Below are 20,562 nucleotides of genomic sequence, written 5' to 3' on the forward strand. Positions count from 1 at the left end.
AACTGCGCTTCAAATACGGCTACTGGCTGCAGGAGAATTAACAAATAGAACCTTCAGACATAGCACGGTGGGTAATGGCGGTTGGACAAACACCGACTCCATGACCCCAGTTCTGGGAAAGAAGGTTATAAGTAAACATAGAAGAAGATGGCTGGAGTAATGGTATGTTAGCTATGCGCAACCATCTAAACATCTATACTGATGGCTCAAAAATAAGCGATGGAGTTGGTGCAGGAATATACTGTACAGAGTTACACATAAAGCAAGCATAAGCCTTTTAAGTTGCCGGGACCACTGCAGTATATTTTAAGCTGACGTCTTTGCTATTGCAAAAGCCGCGGAGCTGGCATCTAATGCACCTGCCAGCTATGGAATTGCAACATCAACTCAACATCTTCGTAAACAGCAGCAATCAAGGCATTAACTTCGTATCGCCTATCGGCCGGAAGTGTCTTGGTAAGTAGGGCAGCAGTGGAAAGTATTAGAAATAAGCAACTTCACTTCTACTAGGTGTCAGGCCACAAAGGCATCGAAGGCAATGAAATAATGGACGAGATTGCCAAGAATGGTGTACGGCAAACATCGAAAAACGAGATCAGTCTTGGGAAACCCATGCAATGTCTATACGATGGTCTCGACAAAAGCATGATGATGAAAAAAAGTCATGTGCAAAACGCTAGATCGGAAGTACACAAGATTCCTATTACCACTCGGTAGAAGAGATTGTAGGAACATGATGGGAATAATGGTCACTGTCTGTTGGCGACTCACGCTAGCAGGATAGAGCTGATAAATCGTGAAGACTGCAGGAAATGTATGGTGTGATGCACTGGAAGAGGTATCGATAATGAGGACACAGAGTCTATTGGAACTCGCTTTAAGCGCAGGCGTCCTAAAGGATGACTACTCCTTATGGACCTAGAACCTGAACTTCATCTGGTAACGCTTTCCTTTTCCAATGAGTAACGTACTGAAAAAATATTTGAAAAGTATTTCAGTTACAAGAACTGCAACAATAGCTACACAAAATTATAATTTTAAAATATTGCAGAGAGAAAGAGAGTGGATACAGAAGGAAACATCAGGCATTCTCCAAGCCATTTCGGGTAAAGTTAAAAGACATTAAAAGGATTATTGAAACTTTCTGCTTCTATCAAATTATTCAAAAATCTTCACTACTATATTTGTATTTTACTACTATATATTATCCACCGTTCACATTTCCATGCCCACCACTGTATTTGAAAACTCGCGCACGCATCAACAGAATTTGTTTAGTTGTGCGCAGCTAATGCCAACTGCAGCCACTTTAGGCACGTTGATATTTCTACTTTGTTTACAAAATGCCGCCGCTAAAGCCGCCTACCCTGCTGGTGTCTGCCTAAGTCAACACTGTCACTGACATCTGATATGGCCAAGAAATGTTCGACTTTGCCGGTCGTCTGTCGGCTGACGCGTTGACTAGGCAACGCACAGTAATTATATGACGCGATATACATATGTATGTATACATATGTATGTAGTACTTTGTCTCGCCAATGTTGTCATTGCTTTGAACTAAAGAAAATACACAATGTTAAATAGCATAGCATGACACAGCATAACATAATATGGTATGGTATAACATAAATCACCAACATAGAGAAGCATCACATAGCATGGTATAACATACCATACCACAACATAGCATTTCGCCTAAAACGTATGTAAGTACATAGTACAGAGTATAACCTAACATAGCACCGCACAGCATAACATAGCCTTTCACAACATAGCACAAACACTGTGAATATTCATCTAGAGTAGCAGTGAGTATTTTTTCGTAAATCAGCTTTCATTTGCGGTTTACTGCTCATTCACTTTTTCCTTTGTCAGTTAATTTACCCACTCAACAACACAAAGTGGCGATGCTATACCGAGAAAGAAGCAGAGTACCTAGTAAATACACATAGCGAATACGTAGAGAGCTAGGTAAATTGATAGTATTGCTGTTGGTAGGTTGTAACTGAAATCTTCCACGCTTACCTACTCGTATACATAAGTATGTATGTATGTACACAAGTAGTGACGGCAGCGTTAAGTGATGGCCATCAATTCCATCTTATGCCTAAGACGCACACACATATGTACATACATATGTATATAAGCATATGGACACACACCCAGCCAATTAAATGGGCAATGACCAGCGTGTTCGCGGATGCTCGTTTCTGTGTTTTGTTGCTTCCTCTCCAAGTCGCAGCTAATTGCTGATAAGCAATTGAGTGTGAGATTCTTTTCGCAAGCTAAAGAAATAAATGTAATATTTAGTTATGTAAGCTAGCGTAGAGGCTTATGTGTCACTCAATATATTTTGTATGTGTACATACATATGTGGAAGCCATGTCAGCTGAGATTAAGCGAATTCTTAGGGATTTATAGGCGGTGGACACCAGAGAGAAGTTTTTAAAATACATAAAAATAAAACTACACGTTCAGATATGAACGTGCATGTGACTGCATGTGTATGCATGATCAGGCAAGTTTGAGCACATCTTTTTGACAAAAACCCAACGAAAAATAACAAAAATGTACGCAAATGAAGCTGTTGAAAAGGAGCAAGAAATGGCAAAAACAAACAACAACAAAAAGGCAGCAACAACAACATACTGCGTTTATAACAACAATAACAACAACAACATTAAGAAAACAGCCACAAGAAAAATTTTGCTTGCCAAAACAGCAACTACAACAGCAATAACATCAACTACATTACAACAACAAATTGCAACAACAACACAAACTACCGCAGCTCCTATACTCGTAACAACACATTCAAATGACAACAACACAAACGACTACAACTAGTATAATAGCAACAACAACAACAATAGTAACAACAACAACATTAGTAACAACAACAACATTAGAAACAACAACAACAATAGTAACAACAACAACTTCATTAGAAACAACAACAATAGTGAAAACAACAACAATAGTAACAACAAAAACATTAGAAACAACAACAACAACAACATTAGTAACAACAACAACAATGGCAACAACAACAACAATGACAGCAACAACAACAATGACAACAACTACAACAACAAATTTACTACACAACAACTAACTACAAAAGTTCCAACAATACTAACAAAATTTCTTTCCAAAAATCTACTCTGCCTGCATTTGGCAAAATCAGCCGGAGAGTTGACTTGACTTCTTCGCCTTGATACAATCAGTAGCAGCCGCACTTGAGCGTCAAGCATTTGCTGTGTGTGCGGCCGACTGCACCAAATTCACAATGACGTGCTCAACGGCAGACACAAACAAATACACAGGGAACCACAAACACACACACACACATGCGCACCAAACAAAAACATTCAAGTAATCTCTGATTGATTTTTCGGTCTTTCAGTTTCGTTCTTCTTGAATTTTTTCTCTGCGCTGCTTTCTAGCGCATACATACAGTACATATGCATAAGTATGCATGTGTTTTAGTATATGTGTGGAGCCTGGCTGTGTGGCCTCGTTGTTTGTGTTGTTGTTATTAGCTTCAGTATCAGCGTAACTTTGCCATTCCATTCAAAACAATTCATCTATTCAAACTCAATTCGTTGCTCAACCAAATCTCTGCCGTCTCGTCTCGTCTTGTTTTGAATTTTTCGAATTTTCTTTTTGAATTTTTTATTTTTATGTTTTCATTTTTTTTTTTTGCTTTCTTAAAGCGTTGTTTGAGTAATCACAGCCAGTGGAAATTGTTACCTTTAGAAGTTTTATGTTATTTGTGTGGTAGTTCGATTCAATTATTTATTGTGTGGGCTTTTTTCCTCCGTAAATCTTGTAGACAGACAGCGTGTTTGTGTAACTCAAGCCTTTCTGTGGGTAGTTATAGCATTTTCTAATATCAATTTAAGTGCGGTTTATCAGTGAGTTGAGATCTAAACAGAATTTGTAAGTAATTGATTTTGGACAGCATAATTTAGGCACAGAAGAGTTAGTTGTACAGAGTGTGTTACTGAATTGTTGAGAGTCTGCTGTTTCTGGATTTTTTTTTCATAATCTTTTTTGAGACTTTTTGAGTTAAGAGTTTGGAAAATTATTTTATAGCATTTTTGTGTATGTGTGTGTGTTTTTTTTTTGTAAAAGTTGGGTGGGAATCTTTACGAAGTGCTTTAACCTCAAAATAAAATGAGCTCAAAAGTGTAGTTGAGCAAATTTATTAAGTAAATGTACAGTTAGTAAATCGGTATTTCCAACAGTTAGAAAAAATTTTGGGAAAACATTTTGCGTTTTTTTTTTTTGTATTATACCGCAGTCAGATTTCAAATGCAGAAGCCACCAACCGACTGTTCGAGCTATCGCAGAGCTTATCGCATTCGACTAGTCGCTTGAGGAGTGGCGTATTGAACAAACGGCTAGTACAAATCAAATAAAGTGGCTTTATCGAATGAAGATAAGATTTAATTATTATATTCTTTCAATAATATATCCTAATAACTTGTGCGGTATATAATTTTTGTTGTTTTCGAAAAACAAAGCGGATAGAAAGTGACGAATCGAAGGCGGCTTTATAATAAGCGCTTGTAGAAGTGCGTTGCATCTGCTAAAGTGGCAGAGTGATATAAGAGAGAGAGAGAGACAATCTTTCACTAAAGCGGCCGTCATTTCTGAATTTTTTTATTCAAAGATATACAAAGACCAATTTTTAAAATTGTTTAATAGTAGCAATTTAAAGCCATATCCTTAGCGCTCACTCAAGTTGAAGCATGAACTACAGTAAAATATGGAAAAATTGGATTTTTTGTAATAGATCATATGGTTCATCTAGTATTATCAGCTCAACGAATGCTAAAATAAATAATTACAGATAATTTTTGTGTACCGCTTTAGTTTTGGTCCCAAAAAACAAGAGAAAAATGCGGAGTTTGACAAGGCCAGATTTTGGTAATGTATGACATGTCTTTTTTTAACACCAGAACTTAGTCACCGATCAGTTTTGTACTATGTAGATGAAACTTTGACAACGAGCACAAAAAAATCACAAAAAAATTTCGGACTTTCGAAGCTAATTCAAGGCGAAAACCTGGAGCGATTTATTAAAACGTAACCAATAAGTTGGTTATATCATGTGACAAGTTGGTTATATCATGTGACAAGAATAGTTGATTCAAGAGCTCAAAGAAAAGTAATGAATGGGAAAGCATTCAACAGCAAAGCAAGAAGGAGGTCAAATTCAAGTTGGATGGATGGAGTAAATAGAGATCTGAAGAAACTATAACTGAAAAACAAGACAGACACCGTAAGACCGTTTCCACGACAGTCGGGTCTACGTAACTGGAACGGACCCGAATTTTCTATCCGATCAAGGACGGTCAACTTGACAGAATTTTGCCGCTACAATAACAACGAAAGCAGACAGAGTAACATGAAGTCACAACGCTCAGTAGGCCAAAGCTCACAAAGAGCTGTAGAGCCAAATGATGATGATGAGAACTTAGTCAATAGCATTGGTTTACAACACTTTGTTAAAGTCGACAACGAAATAACCCGAAACTTAACTTCAGCAACGCTCATTACTCTTTTACTTGCCCTTGTTCAAAGGAAGGAAAAGAAGTTGGAAAATCACTTAAGACAGTGATGACTTTTTTTGATTTCGACTCCATTTTCATCCAACCCGATAATCAGTAACTTTACAAGCTTTTCGGTTTTAATAAAGCTTAAAGCCAAATAAAATTTCATAGTTTACACTAAAACGCAATTTCTGTTTGAATATGCAACCAAATCTTTTCATGAATTAAAGCAAAAACAAAATTAAACCCGAACTACACAAAGCATTGCAATACAGGCTTCCTTATATATATATTTTTTTGGGGGGGGAAATCTACCTTACCGCATATAGTCAAAGTAAATTGTATGCAACACACACATAAACACAGAAAAAGAAATACAGCGAATCACGATGTCCTGCGAGTATTAACAAAGTGAATTGTATAGCAAAGCCACAAAGCCATTAATCGCATTGCTGCGAAACGGAAAGACGTGCCTTATTTTCGGCGACGATACGCTTTTTTACAAATCCGCATGCCAACACTGCATAAAGAAGGCAGAGGCAATGCGGATAGTGGAGGAAGAAATTAAAACGTAGCAAAGCACTGAAGTCGCCATGATGAGTTCAATGCGCAAAAGCACTGAATTCATGTGGATTTGCTTAAAAAGTAAGCACGAAGGCAACGCAGAGGTTCGCAGCACGTAAGGGTGGGACTTGAATTATCAAAGTTAATTATCTTCTACCAGTTTCCAATCACACCAACGAGCATACGAGACTCAGGAATGTGATTTACTTAATTTGGACGCGATTGTTGATTACAGAGAGGTGTCCAAAAGTGCTCGAGGTTCAGTTTACGTTTAAAGGTTCACCAAATCCACTGGAGACTCACAAATTGAAATATTGCCCACTTCAGTTTGTCTTTGAAACCTTGAAATATTTTCATGGTTTCATGGCTTCTTATTGCTTGCTTAAGCACTTCTCGAAAATTTTTTACCGAGCTTAAGTCGTTTGAAGACATAGTACGATCCTCAGCACGACTTCAAACCTAAAAATTTTTCTATGGAGACTCACAAACTTCAGTGGAGACTCACATGAACCTCAGCCCAACTTCAAACCTAAAAATTTCTCTATGAAGACTCACAAACTTCAGTGGAGACTCACATAAGGAACGCCTGCTTAAGTACGTCCTCGAATACTGTTGAACGAACTTACGTCATTTGTAGTGCGAGCTTCGGCACGACTGAAAACTTCAGCTGAGGATCATCAAAGGCAAGTTTCTATGCCGATTGAGGTCCATTAAGGCGTAATAGACGAGGGTGCAAATCTAGATTACTCTATGGAGTATATCTAAGGACGACCTTGAAAAGCTTCGTTCGAACTTAGAGCGGCGTCGGCGATGGCAGAACTTAATGTCCGATCTAAACTGGCAGCAGAAGACATCAGTGCGAATTTAGTTTAGTCTATGGAGGCCTGTCTTAAGGCGACCTTGAAAATTTTCATTCTAGCTCAGAGCGTTTGAAGCAGGGGCAGAACGTAAAGTCCGATCTAAACCGACATCAGACGACAACAGTCCGAATTTTGTTTAGTCTATGGAAACCTGTCAAAGAGAACCATGAAAAATTTCGTTCGATTTCGTTTGATTACTCTATGTCCTGTCTTAGATCTCCAATATTAATCGTTCGAACTCAGATCGTTTGGAGTCGGGACAGGAACCACATCATAACACAATTCTTCAGCAGAAGACATCAGTTCGAAATCTTCTTCCAGAATATTTTCGTTCGTGCTCAGATCGTGTGGAGTCACGGCAAGCACAATAGCATGACACAAACCTGCAGCAGAAGACTTCAGAGAGAGGTCTTCATCCCGTATGGAGAGAATCAAGATCTGACGCTTAGAAACTGAAGTCAATATTAGACAATGGAAGTGTATATAGTACGTCCATATTAAGATCGGATTAGCGGACTGAGGTAAAAAAATTTAATAAAAATATTACTTCCCATCTTTAAGTACCACCCTAATGTATATAAATAACCACAATAAAATCACTTAAGGAAGTCAGACTCACCTTGCTGTTTCTTCGCTTTTGTTTGTTTCCGATTTTGTCTTCACTTGCTGCACTAAAAAGTAGCGAATGTTGTGTGTCGCAAAACCGAAACGGAAAATAAAAGTTGCCAGTCTTGAGCGCTGAGCGGAATTTCAATAGCTGATACACGGCGTCGCAGACGTCCGCATGCCGACCATTGCGTCGCGTACGAACAGCGGCTAAAGTAATAACCGGCGGTAGTTTCTAGCACGTGGTAAGTGTGCGTCTCCTCCGCCAACTCCTCGTCTGGCTGCCGATTGGCGAGCAACCAAATACACCAAGCACTCGCGGTGCTACTACAAACAGCTGCTGCTGACGCGTATGCGACCTTAGTAATTTTACAAGCAATATGTTGCAAGTACTTAAAAACGTATTTTGGAATATGACCAAAATTTAGACTATCTCTCTTACGGTGTAGTTGTTGTAGTAGTGGTAGCGGTGTTGTTGGGGTGTTGTGCTTCATGCGCAGCTTTTTTCACGGAACAAGCGCCGTCGAAATTTTTTTTCGGGTATGTATGTATGTGTGTGTTGGAGTGTCGTACACAGCGACCGACCGACTGACTGTCTGTCTGCCTGTCTATCTATACGGGTCCGGCTGTCTGCTGGCTGCCTTTAACTATGCCTGCATGGCTTTGCCTGCTTTTCGTGTGTGTAACGGTATTCAGCAAGCGAAAAAATCAACACAGCGCCTGCTACTCCTCTCAGCTTGCTTCAGTTGCCCACAAATACATTCGTTTGTATATAACGGTAACAAATTTCCACCAACAAGCAACTATTATTATGCGACTGCTTTTACCGTTGTACCGTTATTGCATAGCATGAGGCGCTTGCCACGACAAAAAGCTTTCAACACACACTTGAGCTACTGGCGCTGGCTGCTTGCAACACGGCTGAAGGATGCACGACGTAGGCGAGGAAATACAAAATATTGCGGATGCAAAACAGTAGAGGACGAGCGACCGGCGAAAACGTTTGTATGTATATAAATAACGGTTGTCTCTGTGTTGTTGTAAAAAAAAGTAGACGTCGAAAAACGGGCGCACGAACGAACGAACAAACGATTATAGGGAGCGTTGCACGAACCGAAACAATGATAATAACACTGCAGCAACAACAACAACAACAATTGCTGTGTGTGTGTGTGTGTGTGTGTGTCGGAGTAACAGAAACAAACTGAATGCAAAACTAACAGCACCGCTTTGGAGCGGAATTCAGCAGTTATCCTTTATTATCCTTTGCGATTTTATATTTATGCTTTGTTGTTATTGTTGTAAGCTTTAGCATACACGCGACACATGTATTTTAGGTGTGTAGTTGAATGTTGCACCAGCCGGAAGGATGACACTTCAGCACTGCGCCACACGACACTAAAGGCAACACATTGTCGGCGGCGATTTATGGCAAATAGTATGCGAGTGTGTTGCAAGTTAATTTTTTATTTTTAATTTCTTTTTTAATTTTTATTTTCAATTTTTTTTTTTTTTTAATTTTTATTTTTAATTTTTTTTGAAATTTTTCAATTTTTTTTCATGCACCTTTCGTTATTTTTCGTTACTAATAATGCTTTATAACTGTTTCCATATTTTTTCTGCACTTTTCACACTGTGTTGCACAAAAATTATTTTTTTCCAAAACACAAAATTAATCACAAACAGTTACAGCTGCAAGAAAAAACAGTTTTTCATAATTTATATAAAAACATTAATCTAGCTGTTTTCACAAAAACAAAAATACGTTTTTACAACAACAAAAACTACATGTTTATAGCACTCTAATTAGTTAGCTCTCCACGAGCAAATGGCAAAAATGTTGCTTGTGAGGCGGCGTCTTGCTTGTACGTGCCACACGCGCAACTCTTAACACTGCCAGCACGCAGTTTTCACATTCATAACAGGCGACAAGTGCGACATTTCGCAGATGCTACACATTTTTCACAAAAATATACTTTTTTTGTACACTTTTTTGTTTATTATTTATCGCTACTTGCTTTATGCTAACGCACTTTTTGTCTTTACAGATTTATTACGGCACTTTTTCCTATCAAATTTACGAATTTTATCGATTTTTTAGCCGCTTGCCGCTTACGCTGTGCACACATAAACATGCTGACTGATAGGCGCGCACAGCACAAAAGCGAATACACAGCAAAAATAATGCAAAAAAACTAAAAGCAGCGAGCACAAAGGATATGCGGGCCAGCAGCAGCACGACAACGTTGATTAAAGTGGCAAATAAGCACAAAAAACTAATATATATAACTGTAAATTACAGTTTTTAACAAAGCGTAGATCACTATTTTACCGTATTTAAACTTTTTTGCAACAAAATCAGGCATTAACATACAGAAACGCAGGAATTTTTGCAGATAACACAACTTAAACGCGCTAGCGCCTATAAATATGCTAACTTTTGCAGCAAATTTTTATTTTCAAAAATATTTTCATTACAAAAAATACACTTTATTTCAAAAAAAACACATTTTTTGTTTCAAAAAAACAGCACAAAAAATATTTGCCTTTCCTTTCTATAGCGTGTCTTCACTATAATATCTCTGCTTGCCTTAAAAATCTTCTCAAACAATTCACTAAAACTTTTTTCAGCAAAATTTTATTTTCAAAAAATTGTTATTTTCAAACAAATTTTCATACAAAACATTTTCTTTCACATTTTCTTGTTAAAAAAAAAAAACAAAAAACATCACAAAAAATATTTTGCACCAAACCTCATATAATTCACTAAAGCTCACACAGATTTCAAAAAAATCACACATTCAATAATTTCACCAAAACAAAAAAATTGCGAAAGCCTTTAACATTTAAAATTCACATTTACTTTGGCAAGTATGTCTGTCTGTTTGTATACAAGCCCCGAAAAAAGGATATCTGTACGCGTTAGGCTACGACACGCAGCGTCTTGGCTGCATAGCTGATTGTTTCACTGGAAGTACGAAACTCGACTGGTTCGTTCATTCGAATTGGCATTCTGCGGGCGAAATGTTGTGGAAACGAAATGCAGCGAAACGAAATTGCACGCACACAAATGCAGTACGAAATGTCATGCACAAAGGCAAACCACACAATAAAAGGATAAACACTCAGGCGGTGAGAGTGAGAGCGCGCAAGTGGCAGAGCGCAAGCGATAAGGGCGAAACAGTGTTGGGTAACTGAAGGTAAGTTATTTGATGAGTATAAAAAAATATTGAAGTAGAAGAGTTTTTTACTTCAAACTTTTTCAGTTTTCTGCTCAAAATAATCTTCAGAATAATTTTTTAATTAATTTTTATTGAAAAGTAATTTGCCAATAACAAAAAGTCGCTTCGAATACATTTAAGATAGCTTATACGATACCAGATTGCGTCAAAGCCGGAAGCGAAAAAGTAAAAATAAAAAACAGTAGGTTTCTAAAGCTCATACAAATTAGAAGAAATGAAAAGCAGGATATTCCAAAGTCCGTCAAACTTAGAAGGATACTTAGTAATTTTTCTCCTGGTCTAAGCTGGAAATTGTTATCTTCAGAACCTAAAACACTTAACTTAATAAAAACAGTAGGTTCCTAAGGCTCGCCAAAAGTAGATGAACTCATATTTATTTATCTCCCAATCTAAAATTACAAAAGAGATGTACAAAACCTACAAAAACGATATGAAAATCTCGCAGGCTTCTAAGGCTCGTGAAAATAAAAAAAAAACATAAGATTCTAAAGCCTGTCAAATTTCGAAGAATTCTTTCCCCCAAACTAAACTACAAATTGAGATCTTCAGAACCTAAAACACTTCAAATAAAACAAAAGCACCGATGGTTTCTACCCCTCGTCAAGACTAGAAGATTTAATGTTTATATTTCTCTCGAACTAAACCAAAAAGTTGGATATTTGGAACCTAAGAAAGCTGGCATATGTTTAAGATTATATGTAAAGGTCTTTTAAAAGAACGGAAAATACCTTTTAGGTTTCCTCAAAAGAAATTAATACAAAGTGTCGCTATCAATATAAAAACTTTCCAATATCTGATCAGGAAGTATCAAGATAAACCACAAAAAATGTGCTGTAATTCACAATCGACCAGAACTGCGCAACCCTTCTCAATTTGGAAATAAGACGAAAATATTAAAAAAACAAAGATTTTCAGGTTTTTCTATGCCTGAAATGGACTTATCCAGACATGTCATTGTGAAAAGCTGGAAAGCATAGTTTACAATAGAGCGCTCGAAAATACTAAGTAGTAAGACTCCAAAGTTTCGCTATTTGAGTATTTAGGTCTCGAATAAGTGAGTACTACGTCGTCAAAGTAATATACTTGCATTCCAGAAAGCTACCAAAAAGCATAACTATCTATAAATCATTCAAATTAGGTTAAGTTAGTTTAGATGGCTGATCTAGAGAGATCGCACGTAGACTGCTATATGTAGTTCTTTGTGAAACCATAGAAAAGAAAAAGTCCTGTGTTCGAACTTACATATGAATTAACAAAATGGTTAGTAGCCGATAAAAATTTGCACAGGCGTTTAATTTCCATTCCCGCCACTACAGTGGGAGGTCTGAAGGGTTGCGCTCCTCCCAAATCCCTCAAGAAGGAAATATTTAGTTGTTTCCCCCTCGTCTCTTCCATACCTTCTGCAGATAGCGTCTGGTACGATTCCCAGCCTTACAGCATGGACGCCAATAAGGCCTGTTAACACCCCCACAACTAGAAAGGGGCTAGCCTTACTGAGGGCAAATAGATCACTAGATCTTTAGATAAATCCTTCAACTTGGATTTAAAAATAACTTCTGAACGCATTAAATATGATTGTCTTCTACAACTTAACGTTTTACGAAATTGTTAGTGAAACGTAAAAGAACGAAAACACAAAAATATAGCTCTCGATAACGGTATCTGAAATAACAAAGAGATTATACTCTAATCCGAGTTTAATTGTAATGAGTGCTTTATCTTAGTTACTACTTTAGAACTGTTTCGACGATCTCTAGACGAATCCAAACTTAGTTGTAAAGATATTGTGAACGAGTTTCTCACATTTTCTTCCAGTCGGTTAAGAGCGACGTAAAATTTTTAACATTCCTAAGGTTTCAAATCGACAGATATTCAATGCATATATGAAAAGCTGAAGTGCTTGAGGAGAAAACTGACTATATAAAGATACACAAAATATTTGTTACTTGAAGTCTGGAAAGTTTTAGAAAAGTATAAAGAACTACTGTCCAAAGGTCCATCGCTACCTTTAGCGCGATAAACAAGTCTACGCCCTGAGATAACCTAACCTAGTCCCTATTCTTTGAATTCCGTCGCCAAATCACACGCCTATCGCCAAAACCCCAAAATTGTGACTTCAAAAAAATAACAAGGACAAACGAAACGGTCGAGTGTAGGGCAAATTGCTCGGAAAATGTAGGAACATTAAAAGTATAAAAGCAATAATAAAGGCATGAAAACAGGAATGTAATGAGGCAAATGAACGACTGCACAAGGATAAAGCAGTAAGGCGAAGTAGCGATAACACAAATGGGGAACGCAAAAAAGCAGCGAAACAACGGAACAGCAGAACACTGTAAATGTGCAGTGCTCAGTGTTTCGCCATACTAAACGAGAAGTAGAGAGAGAGTGAGAGCATGCGGCCAGCAACGAGCGCCAAATGCAGGCGCTGAGCGCAATGTTGATGAAAATAGCAGCAAATGCCGTCGTTGCTCTGCGAATAGCAAGGATATTTTTGACAGATACTTTTAGGCACTTACACAGCTACACATATGTATGTTTATATTTATGCAGGTGTGTGCGTGTTTATTTAAAGAGGCTGCTGTATGTGTGTGCTTTTAGATTTTCAGTTTCAACATTTATGTAAACACACACAGCCGACAAAGCAGCGATAAGGACGCGAATCAGAAAACGAAATATGCAGCTACAGCTACAGCAACGACAACTGCAAGCACATATGTACATATATACGTATGTCTACTTATGCATATACATACATATGTATGTATGTAAATACGTTTTATCGACATACTTATCGCACTGTACTGTATGGTAAGGACGAGGACACTGCAATACATATGGAAATATATCTGCATATATGGGCATACATATATTATATATATTTAAGTCTATGTATGCAGAAGTATGCACGGTTCGTTGCCGTTGCCGCTATTTGGTTTTATTATCGCAGACTCGTTTCGGGACACCAACGATTGTAGCCGACAGTACCCGCACCCGAAAAATGCGCTCAGTAATGTGGGTATAATCAAATGGGAGATTGTTGGGCATATATTTGAAGCTTTGCGATATTTTTTTTTGCTTTTTTGATGAAAAGTTGAGTGTTTTTGTTTTTGAAAAGTAGAGTGTTGTGTATTTTGAGCGATGGTTTTGTGCTTTTGTCGAATTTTTTGGTTTGAAAATTTTTCCAAATTTTTTTTTTATAAAAATACTAGTAGATTTTGGCATTAAATCGCAATATTGTTTATTTTAGGCGTTGATTTTGTTATTTAATGGATTTTTTTGTTTCAAAAAATTGTTAGAACAATTTTCTGAAATTTTTTTTTATACAATAACACGCAAAAAAGTAGTAGATATTGGCACAAAATAGCAAATATTGTTTAATTTGTGCGTTGGTTTTGTGTTTTTCTGGATTTTTTTTGTTTAAAAAAATTATTAGAATATTTCAACTAGTAGATTTGTGGCCTAAACTAACAAGGCAAATATTTTTTTAGACTCCAAAAACGTTCTCAAAGCTCGTGGGTTCAGTTTATAAAGGCTAAGGGCTCTTATAAGCACGATATCTGCTCTAAGGACACTGTTTTGTATAAATCGTACTAGTATAGAATGTACTGTTGGCTTTCAAAAATACCGGTGCCCTAGTAAATAACTATAAAAACCGTGATTACTGCTAAAAATAACGCTTTTATGGCACTACATCGACTTTTGGGATTCCCAAGCACTCAAAATTCGCCGCAACCCTATACAGCTACAGGGACTAAAGTAAACCTTTATATACATATTATTGGTATATTTATTTTGTACACCATTTCATTTTGGGCATTTTCCTCTGCAACCACACACACAAGCACAAACACACGGCGCTAAGGCGTAAATCCAAATTATCATCCCTGTGCGCTGACAGGAACCGGAGTAGAAAACAAGGAGACCACCACTCTATATATGCACGATGTACATATGTATGTATGTATGTTTGTATGTAGTTGGGAGCAGTCGCAACGCAAAGCGTATCCCTCACACCGTGTGCAGGAGACGAAATGAAAAATCAATGGGAAAATTTTCACAACACATACAACAATACACGGCTTGTTAGTGCCTGCCGCGGCTGCTGCTTTTACTGCCGTTATTCCTGTTGGAGTGCGACAATTGCGCCTCGTAACAAGCGCGTTGCAAGTGAAAAGTGCAAATATTCTTAATTATTTCACCAATTAGACTGCGCTAGTGTTTGCTGATTGGCAGCAGGTGAGCGCTAAGTGATTTTCAAGTACGCATTGACAACTTTCATGCGCCGTTAAACGCGTAGCACGGTGATGGGCGGCTTTGCAACACACAAAATTACTAAATTCACTCATTTAAGCAAAATTTCTTCGCATTTTTCGATTTTTCTATTTTGCACTCACGCATTTTGTCTGTATTTCACAAATTCGCACAATCATATTTGCCACAATTAGCGGTTCATAAAGGTCGCTTGTGCCGCTGCCACACGCTTGTGATTTAATTATTCAATTTGCACAATTTATTTCAATCATTTGTTTACCACTTTGCTACGGAGCGCTGCTGAGCTTGTCAGCGCGTTGTTAAAAATAATACACATTTTATTAGCACTAGCACGCCACCGCCCCACGTCGCACGCCCCACAAGCAACATACGCACTGCATTAAATGCTGCATTTAAATTGTTTAGTGCAAAGCCGTTGAGTGCTTTGCCACTGCTACTTATGATTTGCATATAGTTTTGCATGTAAACTATTTCACTTTATACACAGCGATCACTTACTGCAATGTATTTGCATTATATTTTTTCATTCACAAACACAATTTTCATTGAATATTTATTTGATTCACTTTTTTTCTTATTTTTTGCTTCTCAATGCGTGTTCCGAACGCGCGCGGCACCACCTCCCCAAAAGACGGCAAAACAGAAACAAAGTCGCTGTCACTTAGTGTGCAGCCAGCGGCGCCCGTTCAGTGTTGCCGGCGCTCGCTCTCGAATACTACGAAATTTAACATGCATGCGCAGCAGAGTGGAACGTTCTTCCAATCGGAACACCACAACTGCAGTGGGAGCGAGTTACTCAGAGAGCGTAAGAGAGAAAGAGTGTGAGAGAGAAATTGAAAGAGCGTAACAAGCGCATGAAGATAATACATGAGAGTATGTATACAAATTATGTAGCTTAGCAGTGAGCGGGTTAACGAGCGCAGAAAAGCACACCAAGAATTATAATTTACGGCACTAGATATAATTTATAAAGCTAGGCAATGGAGTTGGTAGAATAGAAAACTATTTTATTTCAACAAAAACAAAAACAAAACTTAAATTAATATTATTATTAAAAGAAATTTATAATTTTTGCTGTTTAATTTATTTTTCTCTAACTTGCCACACCGTTAGAGAACCAAAAAGGTGGAAACAGTGCTGCCATTATAGTAAAGCTGCCAGGTTCCCAAAACTTTTCCCATATTTTTAATAAAAAATAAAAAAAAAACAATTTTTATAAGAAATGCAAAAATAAATAAATAAATAAAAAACTAAAAAAATAAATAAAAGTTAACAAGATTCAAATTAACAGAAAAAAATGAAAAATATCAATATAATAACTATAAATATTTTTATAGTAAATTTATAAGCGAAAACGTATGAACTAATTTGTAACAGCTATCGAATCTTCACAGCTTAAAAACTACAAACATTTAGAAAGACAAAAACCACAGTGAATCCTCGAAAAGAAATACTAAAACTTTCAACATATTTACTAATATACCTCCGAAAGAATTACTAATACCTCATTTAATTTATGGTGTGACGGCTATGCATTCTGTACGGTCCAAAAAACAAAGAAACTTCAGAAAAAATTACTAATATACCTCGGAGAGTTATACCTCATTTAACTAATGATGTGACGGCTATGGATTCTCTACGGCACAAAATAATCCAAAATTTTGGGAGACTACATCCGCAGCGAATCCTCAAAAAGAAATACCAAATCCTCCGGGAAAATTACTAATATAAAAAAATATTTTTTTTAACTCATTACAATAGGTGTTAACACCTTTCCAAACCAGATACATCCTTTGCAAGTCAGAAAAAACGTGTTTTTAGTGGCTTCTCTATTAGTATTTAATAATGCGCATTTACAAAATCTAATGTATTTTAATAATCTGCGGTTCATTTTGAAAAATTTTGTATTCATTTGTTACCGTAGCCGAACTCCAGGAGAACCATAAACAGTCGGTTCAACGTTAAAGGAACGGACCTGGCTTTTCGGCCAAGGATTGTCAAATAGGCAAATTACATTAGGAATGTTTTATGCCGCTACAACAACGCTACAACCTCCGCAAAACCGTGTCTGGCGGTGCAAAAATTTTTCTGATTTGGAGATATATAAACTATACGTATTTTTTATTTCTATCATTTTCCTATCTCATTTTGTCTCCAGCATATCAGAACTCGCATTCGAAAAAAAATCAAATTGATTAAAAGTTTTGACTATACTTTGACGCTAAAGTAAAATTACAGGTGATACCAAAGTTCGTGTGTAAAAAATATTTTATGCTCTCCTCATATAAAGGGATCAAAATATAAATAATACTTAGGGCCGTTTTCTCTATGTCTGGATAGGAGCCACCTGTCAGTTTAGTTCTAATTAGCTTAATCAAGGCCACTTCTTTCGGTAAATACCCGGTTTTTTTAACCAGAACTGCTAACAAAACCCAGAGAAAACGGCCTTTAAAGGCGTTGACAAAGCTTTATATTGAAAAATGTTTGAAAAGAGTTCAACATTTAGTCTTCGAATCTGCCAGAAAGAATTAGATAAGACTCCTTTACTTTCATGTTCTGATTAAAGCTTCTTTGATTGATGTTTTTAAAAATGTTTTATTTGGGTATGAGTTCACTGCTTCAAGAAGTTCTCGAGTGTTTTGCTAATAGTATATTACTTCAACTTTCCGCAAATAATATGTTTTACGTTTTCCTCGAGAATCTTGCTAAGCATTATTTAAATTTTTCGCAAATTCTCTGTTTAACGTGTTTCTAAGCAAATTATGATAATTAGCTTTTTACAAAATTTAAAATAATTTGGCAATCCGGGGTTATACCAGAAATAACTTCAGCTTAATTTTGTCAATTTAGCAGAACCTATTTGTCATTCATTTTACTTAAAAAGTTTTGACAAATATAGATACTAATATTATCAAATTTATTACTAATTAGTAAATGCTTTTATTATTATTAATATTATTATTATTAAAAAAATATATATTATTTAATCTAAATATTTCACGTAATATTTTTAATCCAACTAATATTTGTCTATTCTAATATTTTCATTTCCGTTTTTATTTAACTACAAAGTGGCAGGCTCTTAATCTACATAAATAACTTACTTGACAACTCCAAAAGGGCAGCACTGGTCGCTATTATCGGCTGCGGCTGTCAACAATGGTTATTGCAGGTTTTTATGACTACATTTGATTTGTTTATAAACTGTGCACCGACACCGTTTGTCACAAGAATTTCTCACTTAATATTAACACAAACATGAAATTTGCTCATTTCATTAACATTGCCGCACTCACCACATAAAATCTGGCATAATTTGTGCTTTACACTTCACCGCTTTATTATTATTTTGCTACTTCTAACACCGCCGACCGTACACACACACTACACTCTCGGCTTGTTTACGAATGGGGCGAGTGGGAGAATGCAGACATTCCACCTATTGGAAGTGGCAGCAGTGTTGTTGTGTAAAATGCAGACAAACACAGCAGCGGTGCTTCCATGAAACAGGCAAGCGAAATCGGAAAAAAAGCAAATGTGAAAATTTTGTTTTCAAACACCACAAATTTCTAGCGTAAAACACCGGCAAACATTTATTTTTCATACAACACGCGTGCAGCACACTTTAATTGATAGATTTCATACAAAACATTTAATTTTCACACACTTTTATTTAGCTAAAACGACACAAATATAAACGCGACCGCACCACCGGACAATGAACTTATTACTTCGCTTTTGCGCTCTCTCGCTCAACTGTTCTTGGTGTGTGTTACTGCACTCATAGTTGCAGTGTAGAGTGTGCAGCTGATAACGGGGTGAAAATCAACGGCGTTGAATTCGGTTGCTGTTGGTTTATAGTTATACTCGTATCTTTTATGGGTGATTTATGGGTATACTTTATTAAAAATTAAAGGAAATAGTTTAGCAAAATATTTTTAGAAAAAATAAATGAGTAAATATTTTTTCAAAAATATTGTGCGTGTGTATAGGAGACCTTGAGTATATTTTTTTAATAATTCATTATATAATCACTAATAATGTCTATATTGAACACAAGTTAAATCTGATTGTAATATAAGTATATGGAAGGATATACATATATATATATATGGTAATATGTATTGTATACATACATATGTATGTGTATTGCACATACAGATGTCTACTGCTATCAAAATGCCTCGAATCTCAAGCGCCTAAAAGTATGCAAAGTTTATTTTCTTTGTGCATATTTCAACAAAGCAAATCATGACGGTTACCAATTTGAAAGAAAAAGAGTTATAAACAGTAAAATAATATGTAAAAATATGTTTTTATTTTTCTAGCAAATTCTTTTACTTGATTTATTGATTCATGGCTTTGCTGCTCTGTAATGTCAAAGTATTCAGTTAGCTTTTTTTGGGAAATACACTGATTCCTTAATATTCACAATCCACAACACCGATTTGACAGATAAAATATACAAAATTGTGCTAGATAGTCGCTTTTGGTGCATTATCGTAAAGCCTTATGACCTTGCTATCTCATTTCATCGTTTCGTTCAAATCATGTGGTGCTCTTAATGGAACTACTTATATCCCTAATGCCATTCAAACCATCAAACCTTTAATGGCGTAGTGGAATCCAAGATAGAACACTTTGGGCTTGAAATACAGCTGGACATACATACACAGAGAAAGTAGAAAATTTTTTCCTTGTTTCCTTCCTACAGCTACTTATGTATTTCCCTTATGACATTTCAAGTCATCACACCTTTATTGGCGTAATGGATGCGTGTGCGTGATGTATTCAAAGTGTTCCACGTCCAGTTTGTGAAACAGCTTTCGCAAAGATAGTAGAGAATTTTTTCTCTTGTTTGTAGATACGTTATCTTACTTTTATTCAAATTGTGTATATAGCTTTCTTTTGATCGTTCTTAGTGAGCATGGTATTGACTCGGCCTCGGATTCGTCTAGAAAGACTCCTAACTTCTTTGCTTTTTTGTTTCCGAAAATATTCTTCCGACCGAGAACCCAAATTATGTGGAAGTGACTTTATCTACCCAGTGAACCTAAAGCCTTCCTGCAATTGCTGAAATTAATCTTTGTCATTGATAAGACCAGGAAAACCACCCTGGTTATCCGCGCATATAATTGCTTTCTGTAAACTACCTCTCCCTCCCTCACTCTGTAAGTGAACAGAACTTCACATGCCTTATCTATGTCTAGTACTTCCGCTTGAAAGATCTTTTCTAGACGAATAGAGAGAGATGTTAAAATCCTTTGAGTATACCTACACTTACTAACCGACGCGTCGGTTATTCTTATCTCTTCTCTCGTACTAAACCTGAAAGTGACTATTTAAATCCAAGCCTTTAATTTTATAGCAAACCATGCTGCTATTTTCGTATGAAAACCTTTATGGGCAATTTATACAGGAGGATATTAAGCGGAAAAAGTCAATTAGACTTGA

At 36.5% G+C, this 20,562-nt stretch overlaps 1 protein-coding gene across 7 annotated transcripts in view; it reads right to left on the reverse strand.

Annotated features, from left to right (window-relative positions):
- The window catches only part of LOC126753357 (semaphorin-1A), a 505,489-nt gene extending 486,685 nt beyond the window's left edge, over positions 1 to 18,804 (reverse strand). For 6 of the 7 annotated variants that reach the window (XR_007666127.1, XR_007666126.1, XR_007666125.1 and 3 more), the window contains exons 1-2: positions 15,607 to 15,728; positions 7,605 to 9,283 (exon numbers count right to left, since the gene is read on the reverse strand). The gene's annotated coding sequence lies outside the window, so the exon portion shown is untranslated. Of the gene's footprint in view, positions 1 to 7,604; positions 9,284 to 15,606; positions 15,729 to 18,212 lie in introns of those variants that run through there. The other variant, XR_007666123.1, reaches the window with a different exon arrangement.
- Positions 18,805 to 20,562: the final 1,758 nt, after the last annotated feature.

This window comes from Bactrocera neohumeralis, chromosome 3 (assembly GCF_024586455.1).
Source record: "Bactrocera neohumeralis isolate Rockhampton chromosome 3, APGP_CSIRO_Bneo_wtdbg2-racon-allhic-juicebox.fasta_v2, whole genome shotgun sequence".
Lineage (NCBI taxonomy): Eukaryota > Metazoa > Arthropoda > Insecta > Diptera > Tephritidae > Bactrocera > Bactrocera neohumeralis.